Below are 24,934 nucleotides of genomic sequence, written 5' to 3' on the forward strand. Positions count from 1 at the left end.
TCCAGATTCCTATGGCGTGCTCAGAAGACTGTATTAATATATGCTGCATTGAAAAGTGGCATCCTAAACAATACAGGCTAAAGAATAAGGTATTTCTTGGACCAGTGTAGACTCCAATTTCATCCATTAAATGTTTCCATCAAAATTAAGTGGCTATTGGCTTGCTCATTTGCAAAAAAAAAAAAAAAAAAAAAAAAGCAGGGTGAGGCTTGGCGTGGAGGCTCATGCCTGTAATCCTAACACTTTGAGGTCAGGAGTTTGAGACCAGCCTGACCAATATGGAGAAACCCCGTCTCTACTAAAAATACAAAAATTAGCTGGGCATGGTGGCAGGCACCTGTAATCCCAGCTACCTGGGAGGCTAAAGCAGGAGAACAGCTTGAAACCGGGAGGCGGAGGTTGCAGTGAACCAAATTCCACCATTGCACTCCAACCTGTGCAGCAAGAGCGAAACTGTCTCAAAAAACAAAAACAGGAAAAACAGCAGGTTGAATTTTAAAAAAACTACACCCTACCTAGTGGTAAAGTTAGGATGTTAACAGGTGATTCTCATACTGTGGTCCCAGACCAGCAGCATCATCTGGAAAATTGCTAGAAATGCAAATTCAAACCCTATACTAGACCTCCAAATCAGAAATTCTGGTAACAAGCTTTCTAGGTATTTCTGATGCACACAGAAGTTAGAGAATTGGCCAGGCACGGTGGCTCATGTTTGTAATCCCAGCACTTTGGGAGTCTGAAGCAGGTGGATCATGAGGTCAGGAGATCGAGACCATCCTGGCTAACGTGGTAAAATCCCGTCTCTACTAAAAAATACATAAAACAAAAAAAAATTAGCCAGCGTGGTGGCGGGTGCCTATGGTACCAGCTACTCAGGAGGCTGGGGCAGGAGAATGGCTTGAACCCCGGGGGGCGGAGCTTACAGTGAACCAAGATGGGGCCACGGCACTCCAGCCTGGGCAACAGAGCAAGACTCTGTCAAAAAAAAAATAATAATAATAATAAAAAGAAGAAGTTAGAGAACCACACTGGATTTAAAAGTATCTCACACATTTCAGGTGAACAGGTTCTTGTTAGGGATTAATTTTCCTAAATTTGAACCAAGTAATTTCAAGTAGTCAGGAAGAAGTAAATCCATCCAACTGTTGTTATTCATTTTTTTATTACTTAAAATAGTTAACTGGTTTCATTATATCAAATGATTTCAAAATAATGAAGATAAAATTAATAAGAAAAAATTGTTTTTGTAATCAAAAGATGAATACCTTGGGAATCCTGAAGGTGGATCTATTTTAGAACTTCTCTACATTGACAGTACTGGTTATATGGACAGGGACATTCTTTGTTATGGAGGCTGGTCCTGAGCATTACAGGATGTTAACACCATCCCTGGTGTTTACCCACCAGATGCCAGAAGTATCCTCTTCCTACTGTTGTAAAAACTTGAATTTTTCTGTCTCCTAGAAGTCAAATTGCCCTAATGTTGAGAACCACTTATCTAGTTGATTATTTTGATAGACTTTTTTTGTTAGTCAACTTTAAAAGAAACAACATCTATTACAAGGAACAACATGCAACTACTGTTAGCAAAGCACTGTGCATTGTATTAAAGATACATATTCCATATTGGCATGGAAATTTTAGTACATCAGAGCCGGTGTCGTGGCTCACTCCTGCAATCCCAGCACTTTGGGAGGTCGAGGCAGGCAGATCATGAGGTCGGCAGTTTGAGACCAGCCTGGCCAGCATGGTGAAACCCCGTCTCTACTAAAAATACAAAAAAAAAAAAAAATAATAATTAGCCAGGCGTTGTGGCGAGTGCCTGTATTCCCAGCTACTCGGGAGGCTGAGGCAGGAGAATCTCTTGAAGCTGGGAGGTGGAGGTTGCAGTGAGCCAAGATCGCACCACTGCACTCCAGCCTGGGCAACAGAGTGAGACTCCGTCTCAAAAAAAAAAAAAAAATTTTGGTACATCAGAATTAGTTCTAAACTTGAGAGCAAGTTGTATTGGGGCCTTACTCAGCTATATTCCTCAAATGTTCCTGAGGGAATCAGTGTTTGCTGTAGTCCATGAAATTACAGCTAATAATTTTATTTGAGTCGATTTGTGTCAAATTTGACCCTAAGAAAGAGAGATAATGAGGCACTGGGGTGTCTTGGAAAAAGCAGTGATTAGCACTTACGTGGCATGGCTTATTGTTTTATCTCTATTACTAATTTGTTGCACAGTCTTAGGAAATTCACAAAATCTTTTGGATCTATTTTTTTTTCTTTGAGACAGAGTCTTGCCCTGTTGGCCAGGCTGGAGTACAATGGCACTATCTTGGCTCACTGCAACCTCCGCCTCCCGGGTTCAAGTGATTCTCCTGCCTCAGCCTCCCAAGTAGCTGGGATTACAGGCACATGCCATCACACCCAGCTAATTTTTTGTATCTTTAGTAGAGACGGGGTTTCACCATGTTGGCCAGGCTGGTCTCGAACTCCTGACCTCAGGTGATCCGCTCACCTCAGCCTCCCAAAGTGCTGGCATTTACAGGCGTGAGCTACTGCGCCCGGCCTGGATCTAATTTTTGAATATGTAAACTGCCCCTGATGGGCTGTATGATTTCTATGATGACCTCAGCTTTTTATACTTTACCAGTAATAAATCTCAGTCATACTCAAGTATAACTAATATTTAGCTAATAGTTATTAAGAACCACACTAAGCACATATATTACGTCTTTAATCTTCCTTTCAATTCCAAGTGGAGCTATCACTCCGCTTGGTTTTGAAATTTTGAAAATCATTTTCAAAAATTTCAAGGTAGAGATACTGAGACCCAGTCATGTTGCGTCTATAACTTCCCAAATCCATACAGCAGTGTTGAGACATCCTGGGAAGGGCCAGGGCTCTTCCCACTACGCATGTCAGTCTTTTTGTATCAAAGCTGATCTCTGGGAGGATGCAAAATGATTATCCTAAAATGGTATGGGAGGAGAAAAAATATCAGCACAAGCTACCGCAAAATAACACGAGATTTTATTGTTCGTAGAATTAATCCAAACAAAGACAACAGAACACAGGTGTGGTATGGAGCAATTGCTAGTTTTCACGCCACAAAGTGTTTATGGAGCACTTTTAATTTGTCAAGCATTACGCTAGTGCTCCAGGACGTGGAAGCTTCTAGATCTTGACCGCCCTCAAGGAGTTCAGGAGTCTGCACAGTGCACGCTTCCTGGAAGAGAACTCGGGCTGGTTTTCCACTAAGCACCGGTGAGAACACAGTCAGTGGCCTGCTGGACAGGCCCTGGGTTTGTTTTTGTTTTTCATTTTTTTTTTTGTTTGTTTGTTTGTTTGTTTTTTTTTTTTGCACTCCGTAGGCACCTGATGGAAAATGAAATTGCAGACAGTGAAGACCATCAGGAAGACTGCTGTATTAGGCTCCCTTGCATTCCTTAACCCCTTTCAAATGAAAACAAAGAATAAAAATTCTTAAGTTTTCTAATACACTTTTACTCACACCCTATCATCTTTGCTTCCAGAGGTAGAACTTAATCATACAGCCCCGTAACACTCGAATAGCGGCCCAGCGATCCTTGCTGGGTTTGATTAGGAGGCTGAGCTTCCGACTTTCAACTCCCTGAGGTATAGCTTATGAGAACTCGAGAAGAGGTTGTCTAGCGGGTTCTAACTCAGCTACTTTTCTCAAATGTTGCTGAGAGAACAAGTTTATCCCGATCCATGTCGTCATAGCTAATTATTTTATTCATGTTTATTCATGTAAAACTTGACCCTAGGAAGGATAGAAGCGAAGAAAAGTAGAACCCTTGGTTGAGTTCTTTATTTTTTTTATTTTTATTTTTTTTTAGACGGAGTCTTGCTCTGTCGCCCAGGCTGGAGTGCAATGACCCCATCTCGACTCACTGCAAGCTCCACCTCCCGGGTTCTCCCCGGGTTCACGCCATTCTCCTGCCTCTGCCTCCCAAGTAGCTGGAACTACAGGCGCCCACCCCCATGCCCGGCTAATTTTTGTATTTTTAGTAGAGACAGGGTTTCACCGTGTTAGCCAGGATGGTCTCCATCTCCTGACCTCGTGATCCACCCGCCTTGGCCTCCCAAAGTGCTGGGATTACAGGCGTGAGCCACTGTGCCCGGCCTAGAGTTCCTTTACTTTTAACGTCACTCACACATTGATGTGAGACATAATTGTTAGAATTGGTATTTTACGAAAATTTTTTTTAAAAATGGAAGTGAAATGACTTTTTTGGGTCCAATTTATTACAGTAAATTAAGCGAATCAAAGCCGATATGCCATTTACCTGTACAGCATTCTTTCGCTATCACATCATGTTCGTCTTTCACAAAATCCATGGCTTATTTAACATGCCCCAGATTACATTTGACAATGACTTAGTCGAAAATCAGCAGGCTGTAAGGGTCCCATTCCTGCTGTTATTACTTTAACAAGAAGGACCCTGAAGGAAGAAAATAACAGATACAGGTGAGTTGCATTGGTTTTGTTTTCTTTTTCTGAACTTGAGAAAAAGCTGATTTGTCAGTGGATGTGTGCAAAAATTGTGCTGCGAAGCCGGGCTCCTGGCAGAGTGCTGGAATGGGCTCTCCGTGTTATTAGTATTCTCCATGACGGTTTGTTGTCTTCTGGGGCAATTATCTTGCTTTAATTTAGGTCACTAATGATATTATGAGATAGTTTGATGATGGTGTAATTTCTTTTGATGTTGTGTTTGTTGCTCTTGCTTGTATCAACTCATTGTGATTCCATAAAAGACTGAATTCTATACCCACTGAGGGAGGGTAGGGAGGGAAGCAGGAGGGGTTGAGAGGAGGAGGGAGGGAGCTGGGGGTGCAGCAAATGGCAAGGCCGGGTGCTGGGATCTGGCAGCCGTACTTCCGCGGTGGAGGGTTTGACCCTGTCCTGTTTTGCTTCTCTCCCAGTGTGGGGACTGAAGGCTGGGAGATCACACCACACGGCTCAGTGTCCTGTCAGGTTTGGAATTATTTCTGACAGGCTACCAAAACAATAGGTCCCTCACTCCAGCAGCTTTTACACTAGTTGAAGTCTAATTTATAAGATAGATCATCCGCTTCAGTGATCTCATCTCAACTCTTCCTAAGCTACCTTATGCAGAGACCTCATTTGAGAAATACAAAGCTGGCCCAAAGCCCACCCTTTCAAAGCTCCCCACAAATGACCCCCTTGACAGGCCAACTTGGAGGCCTCTATTGATTATTGCTTAATGTAAATACTCTTCTCAGCACTCAGCTTTATTGTTTTTATTGCATATGAAACTGTGGTATTTATACGAAATGCATGCTTACTGGTGTTGTTTTAATGGAAACTAGCTCTGGAATGTGTCCATTCAGTCTACTTTCACCCTCGTTAATACTGAAGGAGGGCTGACTTTGTGTCAGAGAGATTGTTCCGGCTGTGGTGCAACCTGGGTCTCCTGCCAGGAGAGCTATTAACAGAATGGTTTTGGAAATGAAGTTCAGAATTCCCTGTGGGTTTTCTGGTTTGAGGGGAACCATCTATTTTGAGAATATCTATAAGGTAAACAAAATATTTAAAACTTCTGAAATATTATTATATAGAGAATACAATTTAGATAAAAATAGTATTTAGAAAATTCTTTTGTTAGGAAAGAGATCATGTCCTTTGCAGAAACATAAATGGAGCTGGAAACCATTATCCTCAGCAAACTAACACAGGAACAGAAAACCAAACACCTCATGTTCTCACTTATAAGTGGGAGGTGAATGATGAGAACACATGGACACATAGTGGGGAACGACACACACTGGTGTCTGGTTGGAGGGTAGGTGAAGGGAGAGCATTAGGAAGAATAGCTAATGGATGCTGGGCTTAATACGTCGGTGATAGGTTGATCTGCTCAGCAAATGACCTTGGTACATGATTGCCTATGTAACAAACCTGCACATCTTGCACATGTATCCTGGAAATTAAAATAAAAGAGAGAAATATAAAAGAAAATACTTGTATTATTTAGAGATGCTATTATTCAGAAATGGCACTCTGCAAATATTAGTTGGTCTATCTAACAACATTGAAAAGATAAAAGCTGAGTTGTTTACTTACACAGTCCATCCAAGGAAACTGTCAATTTCATACCCTACACCCCAACCCAAAACTGCTTAACAGCTGTAAACAGTGCGGTTCAGGGAGGTTTCCAGCTAACGCACATTTTCCAGCTTCTCTCGGATCACAGGGGTATACTACTACTCACAAGTGGTTTAAACTCCTAGCCTAAAAACTGGCCAAGAAAGCCACTTTCTCCACAATGATGCGGAAGCCATCAGCCCCAGTGGCGACTGTTCTTGGAACCATAACAGGCCCTGAGAACTCATGTTTCTACTTCCCAAGATTAATTTGTCCACCTGCTGGGCCAAGTACACATTTAGGTAATCTGGAAAAGTGGATTGTTGTTATTTCTCTTACTGGTCTGTGGCCCATCACTGAGATGATAAAAAACGACTGTCACTTCTGTAGATTCTGTTAGAGTTATAGCTTTTTAGTATTTATTTACTCCCTAGCTCTTAAAAGTGGTGGGAGTAGAGTTGTCAATGTTCATGATTGGTGAAGTAAATATTTTCCAAACTAGAAGTGGCAGTTTTTATTTTAGAATTCTTCTCAGCATACACTTTTTTGATAAAGGCTTGGGTTTAGATAAAAAATAAAATTTTAAAAAATTAAAATAAAAAATAAAGGAATTAGGATTATTGCCTAATATATTAACATATGAACAACATCCATAGTGAATACAATATTTTTAAACCTAGAAAATAAACATGAAAGCTGGAAACCAAGGAAGGGGCAGCAACTTACAAGTGTCAGATATTCTGCTAGGCACTGAGGTTAAGTCTCTAATGAAATTTAATATTCTATAGGTGTGGTCAGGTCAGAGAAATTAGAGCTTGCCAGTGAAAATGTGAAACCAATTGCAGAAGCACCGCACACTTTTGAAAACTGTTTACATTTAGCTGAATCACTGAATAGACCAACACGATCTATTGACTATGCAATGAGTTAACAGGCCTGGGTAACCATATGTTATCTGATTTGGGGAAATAGTACAGCAAAGTCACTTAAGATGATCTGCCTGTGGTTCAATGGAGAGAGCATTCTAACAATTTCTTTATTTTCACCTAGAAAAGCTTCTCTCATTCAAATGACTACACTAATACAAGGATAGAGATATCTAAACATTGCACTTGAACCACAGGCGAAATTTTATAGTTCTTTTATTTAAAAATCTTCTTAGGGCTGCTGGGGTTTTGTTATTATTTTAGGCACTATCAAAAATACGGATAAAAGAGAAATCTCAAGTTCTCTTTCCCTGGAACTTGTGAAGAAATGGAGGTGATGTAAAAGATTGAAACAAACAAACAAGAAAAAGATGAATACATCTTAATCTCTTGTGATTTGAGAGGGAGGCAAGATAACATGTTGAAAGCCCCACTAATCTCAGTTAGAGAAAGTTTGCTGCTCGTGAGGGCATTTTATGAATATCACTTTGTGGTTTTTCAACAGGCCATTTCACCTCTCTGAACACCAACTGTCTAGCTTTGAAAATGAATGAACTGGACTAATGAATATCTAAAGTCACTTTGAATTCTACAGTGTTATGGTTCTTTTAAAATCAGTTGCAAAGTGAAATTGAACTGAAAATATGACCTCACCACTCTCATTCATGCTGTCAATTCCCTAAGCCTTCCTATCTTTTGGAAAAGTTTTCTGTTTGCTTAATAATGTATTCCAATACTAATTGTAATACTAACAGCTTTATGTCAACAGGCGAGCCAAGCTAGGGGAAAAAAAAAAAAAAAAAAAAACAACCCAGGAAGTAGACACAGAAGTACTCTAAACCAGCTTGGTTTTATGTAGTCTTGTTTAAAGAAAACTTCCAAATTCCAGCTGTGTACTGTTTAAATGTCTCCTTAAATGAAACTGACAGAGGGAGAATAGGATCCAATTAGCAGGAGTTTCCTTTCCTTGCATCTGACAAGTTAACATCTGTGCCTTCTGATAAAGCCACTCTATTTTTTTTTTTAGTGGCATTTGCACTATTCATTAGTTCCCTTTTAGTACAAATAGCTGACTCCCAAAAATGCCCTGGGGCTACAAGGAATTGTTAGACAGGTGGTAGAGAGGCATCACCTGAGAAGAGAACCTCTCCAGCTATACATTTGAGTTTCCACATTAACAATATACATTCAAATGGGAAAGGAAACTTTATTAGTCACATTGAGTATTTTAATATTTCCAGTGATTCACTTAATGTAATAAGGTTATGATGATATCAATAATGATGGCAAGATTAATTATTAGTTTGCAGTTATCTGCTGCTTCCCCTTAAGGTACACAGAGTATTGAAGAAAATGCTGTTGTTGTTGTTGTTCTTGTTCTTGTTTCCTTGTGATTGTGTGTCCCTGTTCAGACAGGAATACCGTCACTCCCAAATGTCAAGCCCTCAGGTTATATTTTTGTTTGCGGAATTCTCAGCCCTCCTCCAATTTTTCTGCCAATTTACCCCCTGCTCTACCATGTCAGACAATGTCCTCTGGAGCCTCCATCTGTCAGCAAGCACCTCTATCCTGTTTCTGCAAGTAATACTCCCGCCTCTTCTGTCTTAAAGGAATTCAGAAGACACCAACCAGTTCCCTTGTGGTCATCCCTTTTACTGAGAGGTTTCTGGTTCTCCAAGCCCAACACCTACTTACCATATGGACAATATGTCATGTTGGCTAAACCCTTGCCTGACAGCCTCTTCTCTTAAAGGCTTCTGCACTACAGTGATTTCACCAGAATCAGTCCATTTTCCTCTATCTATACACAGCCTCTTTGAGAAACACAAGCCTCTTCTCATTCTGACAAGACTGTTAAGATCTTTGGTCCAGAACTTAGTGCTTGAGGTAGTTTCCTCCTTCATACCTTAAAGGTTCTGAAATAATAGTCTTAATCATCTGCCACTACCTAAGAGGAGATCCACTGCTTTTAATCAGAAGAAAACTTTTTACAGCAGGAACACTACAAGAGTCTGCAAAGACGGGTTCCAATCATGGGAAGGGTCTTTAGCAGTCACCTACCAGGGCACTGTGACATAGCACCCTTTTCTGGTCATTGCTGAACAGATAGTGATGGCCCAATATCTTCCATCCAGAGAGCACAAAAATAACAACAACAAAAAAGCTAAAAATTTATTTTTAAATTATGATGAGCTGACTTACTTATCTATATGGAGTCCAAAGCACTGTGACACCAACCATTGTGGTAGGTAGGAAATTCATTATATATTATTTGCAGCACTTCATTTGCAGTGAAAGCTTTCACTTAAATTAGCACTTATTTATTGGTCAGACAAAATACGTGGCATGATTGCTCTACCATTTGGTTGCAAGCAGAGAGACGGTATAGAGTCAGATGTGGGGTGGGCATACTGAATGTTGTATCAAGCAAATATGAGAGGCAATAGAAATTTCCATTCTTAAAATGTGAACAACACTGGGCACATCCAGTGTGAAGAAATGTCAGCAGTTCCCCTCCACCCAAAATAAACCCAAAACTGGATAAAATTGTCAAAAACTACCACTTCACAGCTCTGTGAAATGCCGTAGGTAAACAGCAAATACAGAAGCATCGATTCATGAAAAATTCTTGGGCTCCAGGTAAAAACAGTGGAGTCTGTTGCATTCTTGCCTGGGGATGTCCCATTCTTCTTCTTCCCCAAGTCAGTTGAGATGGTAGTGCTACTAGGACAGGGCTGGTTGTAAAAATGAGTAACTTTGTTGCTGGAGGGGATTAATTTGATTTGGCACAGGGCAAAATCTTACACTCAGTGGCATTGTCAATGAAAGTAGCAAATTCAAAAGAAAATAAAAAGGGAAAACATGAAGGTGGGGTCCTGGTTGGGTAAGAAGTTGAATGGTATACTAGCCAGAAATTTAACCAGGGGGTCCTGGAAATGAGAGGGCAATAAAGGGACTAAGTAAGCTTTCTACACATGCCTGGCTGACTCAGGAGTCTGTGGAGACAGTTCCAGGATGTCCCAGCAGAAGTAAACACTTGCACGAACGTGAAATCCGCATGACATTTAAAGGCAGGCCCCAAACCATACTCAGACCTGTCAGGAGAGGACAAAGTTTTACAGGCATGAGGTATATGAGCAAAGTCTCTGGCCAAATGATTGGTTAATGATGAAGCCACGCAGGTGCACATGTGATCTTTAGGACACCAGGATAAGAAATAAAAACAAGAATAAGAATAAAAAGAACTCGAACAGAGACACCATGGGCACACACCGTGAGGGGAGAGTAAACACGTATCATCCAGATAAATTACTAAAAAGGAAAACAAAATGGAAAAAATAACAACTCTCAAAATCCTGAGTTGCTACAATAAATTGTCTAAAATTGCTGCGTTTTTAGTAAAAAAATATAGAATATACAAACGATAGGGAAGTGCAACATACATAGGGAAAAAAGTAGTCAGTAAAAAGGGTGAATGGGCAAAGATGCTGGTTTTAATAAAGTCTTCAAAGCAGCTATTATATATGCATGTTTTAAAAATTAAAGAAAAATATGATGACGAATCAACAAATAGGAATCCCACAGTAGAAACTCTAAAATAAGTTTTAGAAATAGAAACTAAGTAGAAAGTTTTAAGAAGTGAAACTCTAAAACCAAATGGAAAGTTTTAAGTTGAAAAGTACAGGAACTAACATGAATAATTTATTACATGGACTCAACAAGCAGACTTAAGATGACAGAAGCAAGAATCTATGAACTTGAAAATAGAACCCTAGAAATTATTCATTAAAGAAAAATGAATAATCAGAGACTCGTAGGACAAGTAAAAGCCTGTCAACATGTAGGTGTAATGGGAGTCCTGGAAAAAAAGGAGAGAGGAAAGAGGCAGAAAAAATGTTTAAAGAATAAATTCTCACAATTTTCCAAATTGAATGACAAATGTCACTACAGGGAAGCTCAATGAGTCCAAGTAGGATAAATACAAAGATATCTACACTCACCACATTATGGTTAAACTGTTAAAAGTCAAGGGCAAAGAGAAAATCTTAAAAGCAGCAAAAGAAAATGGACTCACTATGTACAGAAGAACAGCAATGTAATTAAAAGTTGCCTTTTTGTTAAAAATGATAGTGATCTGAAGGTAGTGGAGTGGCAAAATTAAACTTCTTTCTTAAAAAAAGCAAAAACAAACTTGTCCACCAAGAATTCAACAAAACTATCATTCAAAAAAGAAAAATAAAGGCATTATTAGATAAACCTTGCCCAAGAAAATGGATTGCTGGTAGAATTGCTTTGCAAGAGATGTAAAAGAGAGTTCTACAGCCTGAAAAAGAATCACACTAAATGGTAATTCAAATCTAGACGAAGAAATGAAGAACATTGAAAATGAAAAATATGTGAGAAAGTATAAAAGAATACATAGCTATCTTTTTAAAAAGAATTTTAAAAATTTCTTTAATAGTCATGGGCAAGTATTATTATGACATTATATTTATGGCTTTATAACATATATACATATAATATACATGACAATTAGAATAAAAAATGGGAGGAAAAGGAGCTACACGGGAACAAAGTTGCTCTATTTTTCTGGAACGAAGCCAGTGCTAACCTGAGACAGACTATGAGAAAGCAAGAGACATACTTTAATCCCTAGGTCAGCTACTAGATTAGCAGATATACTGCAATGAGACATTTTAAAATTGTGAAAAGTTAAGAGTCATATAATAATCTCTAGAGCAAAAATTTGCATCTTTTACATAAAAGAAGGCAATAAAGGAGGAACAGAAATTAGGCATATAAAAATCCAATGGAAATGAGCAGTCATAATCCAACCATGACAATAATCACATTAAATGTGAAAGAACAAGTCACTGTAGTTTAAAAAACACAGATTGTAAGACTGGATTTAAAAAACCAGGCTCCAGCTGTCTCCCAGAGAAACACAATAGAATCATGGGCACGAATAGGTAGGATGTAAAAGCTTAGACAAATATATACCGAGCAAATAGTAGGTATAAGAAAGCAGAAGTATCTATATTAATATCAGAAAAAAAATAGTCACTGAAACAAAAATATTACTAGAAACAAAGTGAGACATTTCATAGTGATAAAAGGGTCAAAACAACTGGAACACATAATAGTTGTAAATGTGTACTCACTTAAAAGGAAAACATCTAAAATAAATGAAGCAAAAGCTCACTAAAACTAAAGGTAAGAAAGACAACTCAACAATTAGAATTAGAGTTTCAGTATTTCACTCTTAATATATAATAGAACTAGATAGAAAATAGTACACTAGAACAACACCTTGACTTAACTGTAGATTGATTTCACTCAGCAACAGCAAAATACACTTTCTTTTTATAACACACATAGAAGTCTCTAAAGGAGACCAACTATAGATTTAAAACAACTCAATAGGCCGGGCATGCGGGCTCATGCCTGTGATACCAGCACTTTGGGAGGCCAAGGCAGATGGTTCACTTGAGGTCATGAGATTGAGGCCAACATGGTGAGACCCCGTCTCTACTAAAAGTACAAAATTAGCCAGGAGTGGTGGTGAGCGCCTGTAATATCAGCCACTCGGGAGGCTGAGGCAGGAGAATCACTTGAACCCGGGAGGCAGAGGTTCCAGCAAGAGAGCCAAAATCACGCCACTGCTCCATCTTAAAACAGTAACGACAAAAAACAGAACAAAACAAAACAAACAAACAAAAACTCTTAAAAATCATTAAAAGAATTGAAATAGTCCAAGTATCTTTCCTAACTACAATAAAATTGGAACTGAACAAGAAAAAGAATATTGGGAAATCCCTAAATACTTACAAATTAGACAATGCAATTCTAAATAATACCAAAGAAGTGACAGAGAATTGGAAAGTATTTTGACCTAAATGAAAACAAAGTCAATACATCAAAATCTGTATTACATGCTGCAACATGGATGAACCTCAAAAACATTATACTAAGTTAAAGAAGCCAGATGGAAAACAAATGGCATATTACCTGATTCCGTTTAAATGAAGTATCTGGAAAACTCAAATTTAGAGAGACAGTATTCAGATTAGTAGTGCCGGGGGCTGGGGTGGGAGGGGAACATGGTGGGTAGGTACAGAGATTGACTACAAAAAGGCATGAGGAAACTTTTTGGGGTGATGGAAATATTTCAAAACTAGACGTGGTGAGAGCTGTGCAACTCTGTAAACTCACTAAGAATTATTCAGTTGTACATTTACAATAGGTCTATTTGATGGTGTGTGAATTGTACCTCAATAGAACTGTTAAATACGCAAACAAATGTATTGAGTAAGTTTATAACATGGTTAAAATCTGGAAAATTTGCTTTATAATAATTTGGCATACTTTTACTTATTTCCAAGAAAAAAAAATCCCTATAAATCTTTACATTTAAAACAAAGTCGTAGACTAAAATGTCCTAAATTTAAAAATCCCATTCTTTCTAGAGAAAAACACAGTATAACTGTAGCATTTCAAGCATTCAGAATAGGTTACTACCTTTTGTGTGTTCCTATGCACATGGGTAGGTAGAGGCTAATAAATTTAACACCAATAACCGGCAACTTGGAAGAGATTTTCTGAACTGGGCACAAAAATTGAATCACATATTCTTTAAATATTTTTGTTTTAATTTAAAGCACTTAAACAAAAAATAATTCTGCAATAACTATGCCACAATCATTTCAGTGTTACATTGGCTATTGACGTTCAGGTCTACTTATTGAGGTTCCTATTATTTTCCTGGAATAGCCACAGACAAAATGAAATTTTTGCAAGTTCTTGCTTTGGTTTTATTAAGGTAGAACATGAACTGTGCATTAATTTTAAAAATTAATCTTTCTAGATTTTTATTAATTTTCCTTATATGTGACAGCAAAAATTAGAAACATTATTTTCTAGACTTTTCAAAAAACAATCAATTGTGTTTTTAAAGAAATATCTTCTTAGCACATGGTCTATCTCTCTTTTGTGCTCATATTTTGTTTTTTTTTCTATTTACATGCTACTTAATTAAAGTTTATAGCTGTTAAACAAAAGCCACTGATATAAAAAGATATGGAAACAAAAAAATTGAGGCAAACATAGAATTGAGCTGGTGGAAGCCATAGTGTACAGGTCTTAATTCATATGGCCAATAAGGTAAATGGATATTTTTTTGTAGCAAGCACTTGCAAAAGGTGTTGTAGGCTGTTTAGCTTTCATGTCGCTCCCCCACGTTCTCTGTGGAACTCCTTTCCAGCCCTTGCATCAGTTATATATTGCCACAGTGAGGTTGCACAGCAGCTGCAAAACTTCACTGCCATACAAAAATAAGCATTGATTCCTCACTCATCTGGAGCCCGTGAGGGTAGGCTAGACTGCTCTATCGATCTTTATTGAGTTCTTCATGCTATTGACTGGTCTCCAGTGACCTTCACTGGTTCAAGTGGAGCAACTCAGCCCTGTCTGCTCTGAATGTCTCATCCACCAGCAAGCTAGCCTATGTGTTTTGGAGGGGACAAAGGCAGAGGAGCAAGAAAGAAAAAGCCTAAAGAACAGGTTATTTTTCAACCTCTGCTTTGTGTCTAATTTTCAAACATTCCATTGGTCAAAGCAAGTCATGTAGTTGAGGCCAGAGCCAAGTTGTGGTTCTGAATACCCCCCCAACAACGAGGGAAAGCATGTCAAAATTACAGAGGAAAAGGGAGATTTAGGGTAGGAAAAATCGAAGATATTTTTAAAGTCAATCTGTCACATGCTACTATCCTGGAGGCTAAAATCGTATGCATTAACTTCTTAGCACCTAAGACTTGCAGTCCCTTTTCCACCTCAACTACTATTATTCCTTTGCCCTCTCCTTTTCCTACCAACTCCTATGGCCTCTCCCTTGGCTGTCAGGGGTCCAACTCTCAACCGAAATTCCAAACACACTTTATGAATAAATTATTCTATCTGTCCAGTTCTCTGCTTCCCTGACTCCACTTTTCCAGCTTCAGTATGCTTCTGCTCAAAGCCTACTCTGATCCTTTCTTCCCTGGTCTCCAAGTGTATTGACTGCCCATGGATTCATTTCTTTCCTCAACACAGGAGAACTCAGTCCTCATTAACTGAATCTTTTCCTTGTCAGAATTGCTCTTCCCCCATAGTCCCTTGGACAAACTTTAAATGCAAATGAAATCAAGTAACTACATTTTCCACACTGATACCTGGGTCATTTGGTGCTGCTGGAGAAGAAACATAGAGCTTGGCTGAGGCTGAGGTGGCTAGCCATCTGCCAAAGATTTGCGGTGCCTTTTCATGGTGTCAATGTATTGCTGTGAATCAGCTTTCTGGCCAAGTTCTACATTTTCCAGCAATTCCTTTGCACCTATATTAGGCCATATCACTGAAGGTGTCCACTGAAATGGAACCATGCCACTTCCAGACCGGACACTAAGAATGCCTTCTGTAATTCTCCAGTCCTTTCTTTTTCTCTCCTTGCCGACTGGCTACAGAGTATCCAGCATAAGACCCTGAGTTCCCACAGACGATAGTGCCACAAAAAGGAAAGAGTCTGGGTGGCTGAAGGAACTTGAGGAATGATACCTAACAACCAGGAACAGCTATGTTGGAATCAACAGGAAGAGGGCAGGGCATGGTGTCACATGCCTATAGTCCCAGCTACTGGGAAGGCAGAGGTAGGAGGATTCCTAGAGACCAGGAGTTCAAGACCAGCCTGAGCAACATAACAAAGACCTATCTTTAATTAAAAAATATATATATGTATATGTACACACACACACACACATATATGCATATACACACACATATGTATCTTTTAAAATATATATATATATACACACACACACACACAAATTTAAACATTGATTCCATGGGACTTTATATATATGTGTATATAAATATATTTAAATTTTAAATTTGTATTATATATACACATTTGTATAAATTACACATTTATTTGTAATTTGTATATGTACATATATATACACATGTGTGTGTATATATACATATATACATATATTTTTTATATATTTACAAATATATGTACACATATGTGTATATATACACACATGTACACATATGTGTATATATATGATTTGTATATATGCACATATGTGTATATATGTGTGTATATGTGTACACACATATACACATATACATACATATATACACATATGCATATATATGTATGTATACATATATACACATGTGTATATATACACACATATATATACATAAGACTATATAGTCTTGTTTCTATATACACACATATACACATATATAGTCTTGTATATATACACACATATATACACATATGTGTATGTATATGTGTGTGTGTATATGTAATATATATATACACATAAGAAATTTGGGTATTGTGTTAAGCCACTGGTTTTATACACACACACACACACATACACAAACAAACACACATGACATTTGGTTATTGTGTTAGGCCACTGAAATTTTGAGGTAGACATCTTCAGTAATGTGTGCTGCATAACTTAATTAATATTTATTAGTGTTGTAAGATCTGTAGTCTGCTATTTCATTGTAGCCTATTATATGGTTCTGCAATACTGAGCCAGGTTCCTGTAAGTCTTCTTCAATTCCTTTCAGCAACTGTTCACATCACTTCTCTCCCCATATCCTTGCCTATTTACTCTTTCACAATTCCAATCATTCTGAAGATAAACTTGCTTTCTTTTCACAAAAAGTGAAATTCCTTCCCCATCTCTGAAATACAGGTGCCAAGAAAACATAAAATATGCCCAATTTTATAGTGACTCAGAATGAATCAAATGTTCTTCAGCAAGTGTTTAAACACATAAGGAAAATAAACTCTTTCAAGCACTGGTGGGTATTGGTTTTGACTTTCAAGTTTAGAAACAAGCTACTTATAGAAAATGTAAGTCACAAGCTACTGGCAAAAATCAGTTATAATGGACATTTCATTAGAATATTTTTCTTCAGTTATGAAGGCAATCACATAAGATTGTTTTCCTTCAGTAACTATCTTCTTGGATGGGATTAAGTTTTGCTAATCTTGTAGAGCAGTAGCTCTCAATCTGTTAGGACTTATGGCTTACTTTCAAATTCAGAATTTTAGCATACTTGAAGTGATGTAAAGCCTCAGAACAACATGTAATAAACAAAAGCTAGAGCACAATTGTACTCTGGTATAACTGTTCCAGAAGGATCTATAGTCATTCAATTATTCTCTATTTTAGAGCCATGTTGGTTATGCATAGAGTAATTTCTGCCTTGACTTGTTTTGTTATACTCACAAGGAACATTCCAACAACTTTTTGGTAAACATCAGAATCTTTCTTTGCTACTAGCTTTCCTTTAGACTGAAACTAAGCCTCTTACCGCTTGCTTACAAAAAAACAACAGTTAAATTCTGTTGTTCTTTTCTTCGCAGAAATCAGTCCATTAGGTTATCTATCTCACAAACAGTATCCTAACAAAATAAATACTTAAGTTTAAGTATTTCCCCCAAAACGTTTCCTATTACTGGCCCATTTGTCAAGGGCTCAGCACACATGTATGAATCATAATAGGTTGGTTGAGAATAAATGCTGCAGGGAAATTAGAACAGGTAATTCAAACTTCCTAAAATGAGAGTGTAAATGAGTTTGTTTAGTGGTGATTCCACAGGATCCAACTCAAGATGTTCAGAAGGCAAATTCATTCATAATATTTACAGGCATCAAAGAGAAGGAAATTTTGGAGCATGGAGAAAATCAAGTTAAATATAAGATTCGATTTACTGCTAACACTAAAACATAATTTGTTTTAACAACAACAACAACAAAAAGATAAAGTGAAATTCAAGACACTGTTAGGGATCAGGAGTCCATAAGATAAAGTTTCCTTCAGTGATGAGATTGTGAAGAGCATTTCAACGTTCACTAGTGTCAACAAGATTAAAAAGGAAAAAGAATAGAATGGGATGCAGAGCGCATCTAAGAGGAGTGCTGTTTATCTGGCAGAGTAGAGTCATGAAATGTTAAAAAGCCATGTTTCTCTCCTTTCTAAAATGCGAGAAATCCTCAAGACAGAAATAATGATCATCTCAGAAGCCCACACAAAAGGAAGACTGTAGCATTAATTTACCAATCAATGAGCCATTTTGGTTGATCCTCCAAGCAATTGAGAAGAACTAGACATCATTATTAAACAAAAAGCACCATTTTAAACAGCAAGCATACATCATAATTTTAAATAATAATACCTTACATTTGTGTAGCACTTCAGAGTTTACGAAGCACTTTTATGTACATTATCTCATTTATCAACCTCTAAAAGAGGAAGAAAAATTTAAGGCAAGGAAAGGGATTAATATCAGTGTTGCACTGAATAAATGAGGGTGAAGTTCTGGAATAATAGAAGTCCTCAACAAATCTTCATCAGGAGCTGATGAATTGCCCATCTCAACTTCATTATCCTTATCATGAGCACTTATGAGAGAAATGAAAAATTGATGAGCACCGTCATAATCAAAGAGAATAAATGTTTCTCTGTTAAAGTGAATGCGTAATCTTTCCAGGAATAAAATAACAATATTCATTAATTATTAAATTCCGATAATGCTGACACCAAATCTCATTTCAACCAGTGAAGAAAATTAGCAATATAGAAGAAAACTGTTGGACTTGGTGTTTTTAATCTATGTATACATACATAAAGTCCCTGAAAAGACTGCCGAAAATGTAGTCTTTGGTCTCTCCCAGTTGGGTGAATATTTTCAGAATCCATTTATATCAGAATATTCTGTTACCTTCTAAAAACAGATTGTGCAAATGTCAAAGGCTCTTCATGCATAACTTATAGCAGAAGTTAAGGACATCTTATGACAAAATTTTTCTTGAGTCACCAGGTTTTATTAGAGAATTGCCATGTTTTCTTTAGTATCCCCTATACCCTCTCAACCCAGCCCTACACAAATATGGTGTAAGAAGTACAATACACTCCATTAAGGAATTGCCTATTTTCTTTATCTGATCCCATCAGTTATTTCCATTCCACTGATGAAAATTACAATAGAGAATAGTGATAATTTGCCATTAGATACTTTAAAATGTGCATTAGTGATGTCTTTAAGATATAATGCTTTTTAATCACACACCAAAATTAAACTTCCAAATAAATACCAAATGTAACTAAGTAAAACAGAAGAAAGGAACAAATAAAAAAGCTTCAATGCTTCCCCAAAGAGAAAACCACTGCAAAATTATTAGTTTAGGTTTTTCTAGTCCTGTTTTCTATGATTGTGTGTGTATCTCTGTGTGTGTCTATGCGTATATCTCTGTGAATCTATGTGTGTATGTGTGTATCGGTGTGTGTGCATTTTTGTGTGTGTGTATGTTTGGTCTGTAGCTGGGCACTTCTATAAGTCAGCTAAAACTTGTAGGTTTCTGTTACAAGTTTTAAGGGACAGTTAGCAATTTCTGCAACACTAAGGCTAGATTAAAGCATATTCCTTCAAGAATCTATGATCTAGCCATTACAAATATTTATATTATTAAGTAATTATTGAAAGACAAAAATGCCCATGATATCATAAATGAAAATATATTTTTAAAAGTAATCATAATACACAGTTTTGCAACCTTCTGAGAGATCGAGATGCAGATGCATCAAGGCGTAACAGATTGTGATCATCGTTTAAAGATATGCATTTAAAAGTGTTCATACCCAAATGATAACAAGTGTGATAAGTTTTGAACACATATCCTGTGCCTAGAAATCTATTAAGCTTTTAAACCATATTAAGTGTGTTCCTAATTCCAACTTTATTACACACAGATTGTATTATGCAAAAGTAGAAATGTCTCCTTTATTTACTTGACCCTCGAATGTCATCTTAGGAAGGAGGAGATGACCATTTGAGAGGGAGGACACTTACTCTTGCCATTTCCTCTTATGTGGTCTCTGGCTTTAATGAGTCTTTTATATTAAGGTAATATTAAGGTAAATTAAATTTCAAATTCTTCATTAGTCCCACTTCCCTCCAGACCTTCATGGTTGTTGTTCTTCTTAGATGATCACATTTTGGGCTAAAAGCAAGTTTCTGGAGACTCAGGGTGGTGGTGGAAGGAGTCCCTGATTCTGTCATCAGGTTGATGTCCGCTTGCTTGGGGCACTGTGCTAGGACTCACTGTCCAATGTCTTGGGCCATCATCTCTCCCCTTCACTGAATTAATAACATTTATTGTTTCAGTGGGAGGCACCTTCAGTGCACCACCTAAAACAAGACATTACTACTCAGCTTTGAGCTCAGAACTAAAGATATAAAATCATTAATAGAATTTTAGTTTTTTTTTTAAATTTTTTATATATTTATTTATTTATTTATTATTATTATACTTTAAGTTGTAGGGTACATGTGCATAACGTGCAGGTTTGTTATATATATATACTTGTGCCGTGTTGGTGTGCTGCACCCATCAACTCGTCATTTACATCAGTTATAACTCCCAATGCAATCCCTCCCCCCTCCCCCCTCCCCATGATAGGCCCCGGTGTGTGATGTTCCCCTTCCTGAGTCCAAGTGATCTCATTGTTCAGTTCCCACCTATGAGTGAGAACATGCGGTGTTTGGTTTTCTGTTCTTGTGATAGTTTGCTAAGAATGATGGTTTCCAGCTGCATCCATGTCCCTACAAAGGACACAAACTCATCCTTTTTGATGGCTGCATAGTATTCCATGGTGTATATGTGCCACATTTTCTTAATCCAATCTGTCACTGATGGACATTTGGGTTGATTCCAAGTCTTTGCTATTGTGAATAGTGCTGCAATAAACATACGTGTGCATGTGTCTTTATAGCAGCATAATTTATAATCCTTTGGGTATATACCCAGTAATGGGATGGCTGGGTCATATGGTACATCTAGTTCTAGATCTTTGAGGAATCGCCATACTGTTTTCCATAATGGTTGAACTAGTTTACAAACCCACCAACAGTGTAAAAGTGTTCCTATTTCTGCACATCCTCTCCAGCACCTGTTGTTTCCTGACTTTTTAATGATCGCCATTCTAACTGGTGTGAGATGGTATCTCATTGTGGTTTTGATTTGCATTTCTCTGATGGCCAGTGATGATGAGCATTTTTTCATGTGTCTGTTGGCTGTATGAATGTCTTCTTTTGAGAAATGTCTGTTCATATCCTTTGCCCACTTTTTGATGGGGTTGTTTGTTTTTTTCTTGTAAATTTGTTGGAGTTCTTTGTAGGTTCTGGATATTAGCCCTTTGTCAGATGAGTAGATTGCAAAAATTTCTCCCATTCTGTAGGTTGCCTGTTCACTCTGATGGTAGTTTCTTTTGCTGTGCAGAAGCTGTTTAGTTTAATGAGATCCCATTTGTCAATTTTGGCTTTTGCTGCCGTTGCTTTTGGTGTTTTAGACATGAAGTCTTTGCCCATGCCTATGTCCTGAATGGTACTACCTAGGTTTTCCTCTAGGATTTTTATGGTATTAGGTCTAACATTTAAGTCTCTAATCCATCTTGAATTAATTTTCGTATAAGGAGTAAGGAAAGGATCCAGTTTCAGCTTTCTACTTATGGCTAGCCAATTTTCCCAGCACCATTTATTAAATAGGGAATCCTTTCCCCATTTCTTGTTTCTCTCAGGTTTGTCAAAGATCAGATGACTGTAGATGTGTGGTATTATTTCTGAGGACTCTGTTCTGTTGCATTGGTCTATATCTCTGTTTTGGTACCAGTACCATGCTGTTTTGGTTACTGTAGCCTTGTAGTATAGTTTGAAGTCAGGTAGCGTGATGCCTCCAGCTTTGTTCTTTTGACTTAGGATTGTCTTGGAGATGCGGGCTCTTTTTTGGTTCCATATGAACTTTAAAGCAGTTTTTTCCAATTCTGTGAAGAAACTCATTGGTAGCTTGATGGGGATGGCATTGAATCTATAAATTACCTTGGGCAGTATGGCCATTTTCACGATATTGATTCTTCCTATCCATGAGCATGGTATGTTCTTCCATTTGTTTGTGTCCTCTTTTATTTCACTGAGCAGTGGTTTGTAGTTCTCCTTGAAGAGGTCCTTTACATCCCTTGTAAGTTGGATTCCTAGGTATTTTATTCTCTTTGAAGCAATTGTGAATGGAAGTTCATTCCTGATTTGGCTCTCTGTTTGTCTGTTACTGGTGTATAAGAATGCTTGTGATTTTTGCACATTAATTTTGTATCCTGAGACTTTGCTGAAGTTGCTTATCAGCTTAAGGAGATTTTGGGCTGAGACGATGGGGTTTTCTAAATATACAATCATGTCATCTGCAAAGAGGGACAATTTGACTTCTTCTTTTCCTAACTGAATACCCTTGATTTCTTTCTCTTGCCTAATTGCCCTAGCCAGAACTTCCAACACTATGTTGAATAGGAGTGGTGAGAGAGGGCATCCCTGTCAGTTTTTGCCCATTCAGTATGATATTGGCTGTGAGTTTGTCATAAATAGCTCTTATTATTTTGAGGTACGTTCCATCAATACCGAATTTATTGAGCGTTTTTAGCATGAAGGGCTGTTGAATTTTGTCAAAAGCCTTTTCTGCATCTATTGAGATAATCATGTGGTTCTTGTCTTTGGTTCTGTTTATATGCTGGATTATGTTTATTGATTTGCGAATGTTGAACCAGCCTTGCATCCCAGGGATGAAGCCCACTTGATCATGGTGGATAAGCTTTTTGATGTGTTGCTGAATCCGGTTTGCCAGTATTTTATTGAGGATTTCTGCATCGATGTTCATCAGGGATATTGGTCTAAAATTCTCTTTTTTTGTTGTGTCTCTGCCAGGCTTTGGTATCAGGATGATGTTGGCCTCATAAAATGAGTTAGGGAGGATTCCCTCTTTTTCTATTGATTGGAATAGTTTCAGAAGGAATGGTACCAACTCCTCCTTGTACCTCTGGTAGAATTCAGCTGTGAATCCATCTGGTCCTGGACTTTTTTTGGTTGGTAGGCTATTAATTATTGCCTCAATTTCGGAGCCTGCTATTGGTCTATTCAGGGATTCAACTTCTTCCTGGTTTAGTCTTGGAAGAGTGTAAGTGTCCAGGAAATTATCCATTTCTTCTAGATTTTCCAGTTTATTTGCATAGAGGTGTTTATAGTATTCTCTGATGGTAGTTTGTATTTCTGTGGGGTCGGTGGTGATATCCCCTTTATCATTTTTAATTGTGTCAATTTGATTCTTCTCTCTTTTCTTCTTTATTAGTCTTGCTGGTGGTCTGTCAATTTTGTTGATCTTTTCAAAAAACCAACTCCTGGATTCATTGATTTTTTGGAGAGTTTTTTGTGTCTCTATCTCCTTCAGTTCTGCTCTGATCTTAGTTATTTCTTGCCTTCTGCTAGCTTTCGAATGTGTTTGCTCTTGCTTCTCTAGTCCTTTTAATTGCGATGTTAGAGTGTCAATTTTAGATCTTTCCTGCTTTCTCTTGTGGGCATTTAGTGCTATAAATTTCCCTCTACACACTGCTTTAAATGTGTCCCAGAGATTCTGGTATGTTGTATCTTTGTTCTCATTGGTTTCAAAGAACATCTTTATTTCTGCCTTCATTTCGTTATGTACCCAGTAGTCATTCAGGAGCAGGTTGTTCAGTTTCCATGTAGTTGAGCGGTTTTGATTGAGTTTCTTAGTCCTGAGTTCTAATTTGATTGCACTGTGGTCTGAGAGACAGTTTGTTATAATTTCTGTTCTTGTACATTTGCTGAGGAGTGCTTTACTTCCAATTACGTGGTCGATTTTGGAGTAAGTACGATGTGGTGCTGAGAAGAATGTATATTCTGTTGATTTGGGGTGGAGAGTTCTATAGATGTCTATTAGGTCTGCTTGCTGCAGAGATGAGTTCAATTCCTGGATATCCTTGTTAACTTTCTGTCTCGTTGATCTGTCTAATGTTGACAGTGGAGTGTTGATGTCTCCCATTATTATTGTATGGGAGTCTAAGTCTCTTTGTAAGTCTCTAAGGACTTGCTTGATGAATCTGGGTGCTCCTGTATTGGGTGCATATATATTTAGGATAGTTAGCTCTTCCTGTTGAATTGATCCCTTTACCATTATGTAATGGCCTTCTTTGTCTCTTTTGATCTTTGATGGTTTAAAGTCTGTTTTATCAGAGACTAGTATTGCAGCCCCCGCTTTCTTTTTGTTCTCCATTTGCTTGGTAAATCTTCCTCCATCCCTTTATTTTGAGCCTATGTATGTCTCTGCGTGTGAGATGGGTCTCCTGAATACAGCAGACTGATGGGTCTTGACTCTTTATCCAGTTTGCCAGTCTGTGTCTTTTAATTGGAGCATTTAGTCCATTTACATTTAAGGTTAAGATTGTTATGTGTGAACTTGATCCTGCCATTATGATATTAACTGGTTATTTTGCTCGTTAGTTGATGCAGTTTCTTCCTAGCCTCGATGGTCTTTACATTTTGGCATGTTTTTGCAATGGCTGATACCGGTTGTTCCTTTCCATGTTTAGTGCTTCCTTCAGGGTCTCTTGTAAGGCAGGCCTAGTGGTGACATAATCTCTAAGCATTTGCTTATCTGTAAAGGATTTTATTTCTCCTTCACTTATGAAACTTAGTTTGGCTGGATATGAAATTCTGGGTTGAAAATTCTTTTCTTTAAGAATGTTGAATATTGGCCCCCACTCTCTTCTGGCTTGGAGAGTTTCTGCCGAGAGATCTGCTGTTAGTCTGATGGGCTTCCCTTTGTGGGTAACCCGACCTTTCTCTCTGGCTGCCCTTAAGATTTTTTCCTTCATTTCAACTTTGGTGAATCTGGCAATTATGTGTCTTGGAGTTGCTCTTCTCGAGGAGTATCTTTGTGGCGTTCTCTGTATTTCCTGGATTTGAATGTTGGCCTGCCCTACTAGG

The 24,934-nt window shown here is 37.8% G+C and overlaps 1 long non-coding RNA gene across 2 annotated transcripts in view; it reads right to left on the bottom strand.

Annotated features, from left to right (window-relative positions):
- Positions 1–3,333: 3,333 nt before the first annotated feature.
- LOC139363213 (uncharacterized) overlaps positions 3,334–24,934 on the bottom strand; it is a 37,368-nt gene continuing 15,767 nt past the window's right edge. The window contains exons 2-3 of one of the 2 annotated variants that reach the window (XR_011623165.1): positions 4,302–4,457; positions 3,334–3,366 (exon numbers count right to left, since the gene is read on the bottom strand). This is a non-coding gene — a long non-coding RNA (uncharacterized lncRNA). Of the gene's footprint in view, positions 3,445–4,301; positions 4,458–24,934 lie in introns of both variants that reach the window. The other variant, XR_011623164.1, reaches the window with a different exon arrangement.

This window comes from Macaca nemestrina, chromosome 5 (assembly GCF_043159975.1).
Source record: "Macaca nemestrina isolate mMacNem1 chromosome 5, mMacNem.hap1, whole genome shotgun sequence".
NCBI classification, from domain to species: Eukaryota; Metazoa; Chordata; class Mammalia; order Primates; family Cercopithecidae; genus Macaca; species Macaca nemestrina.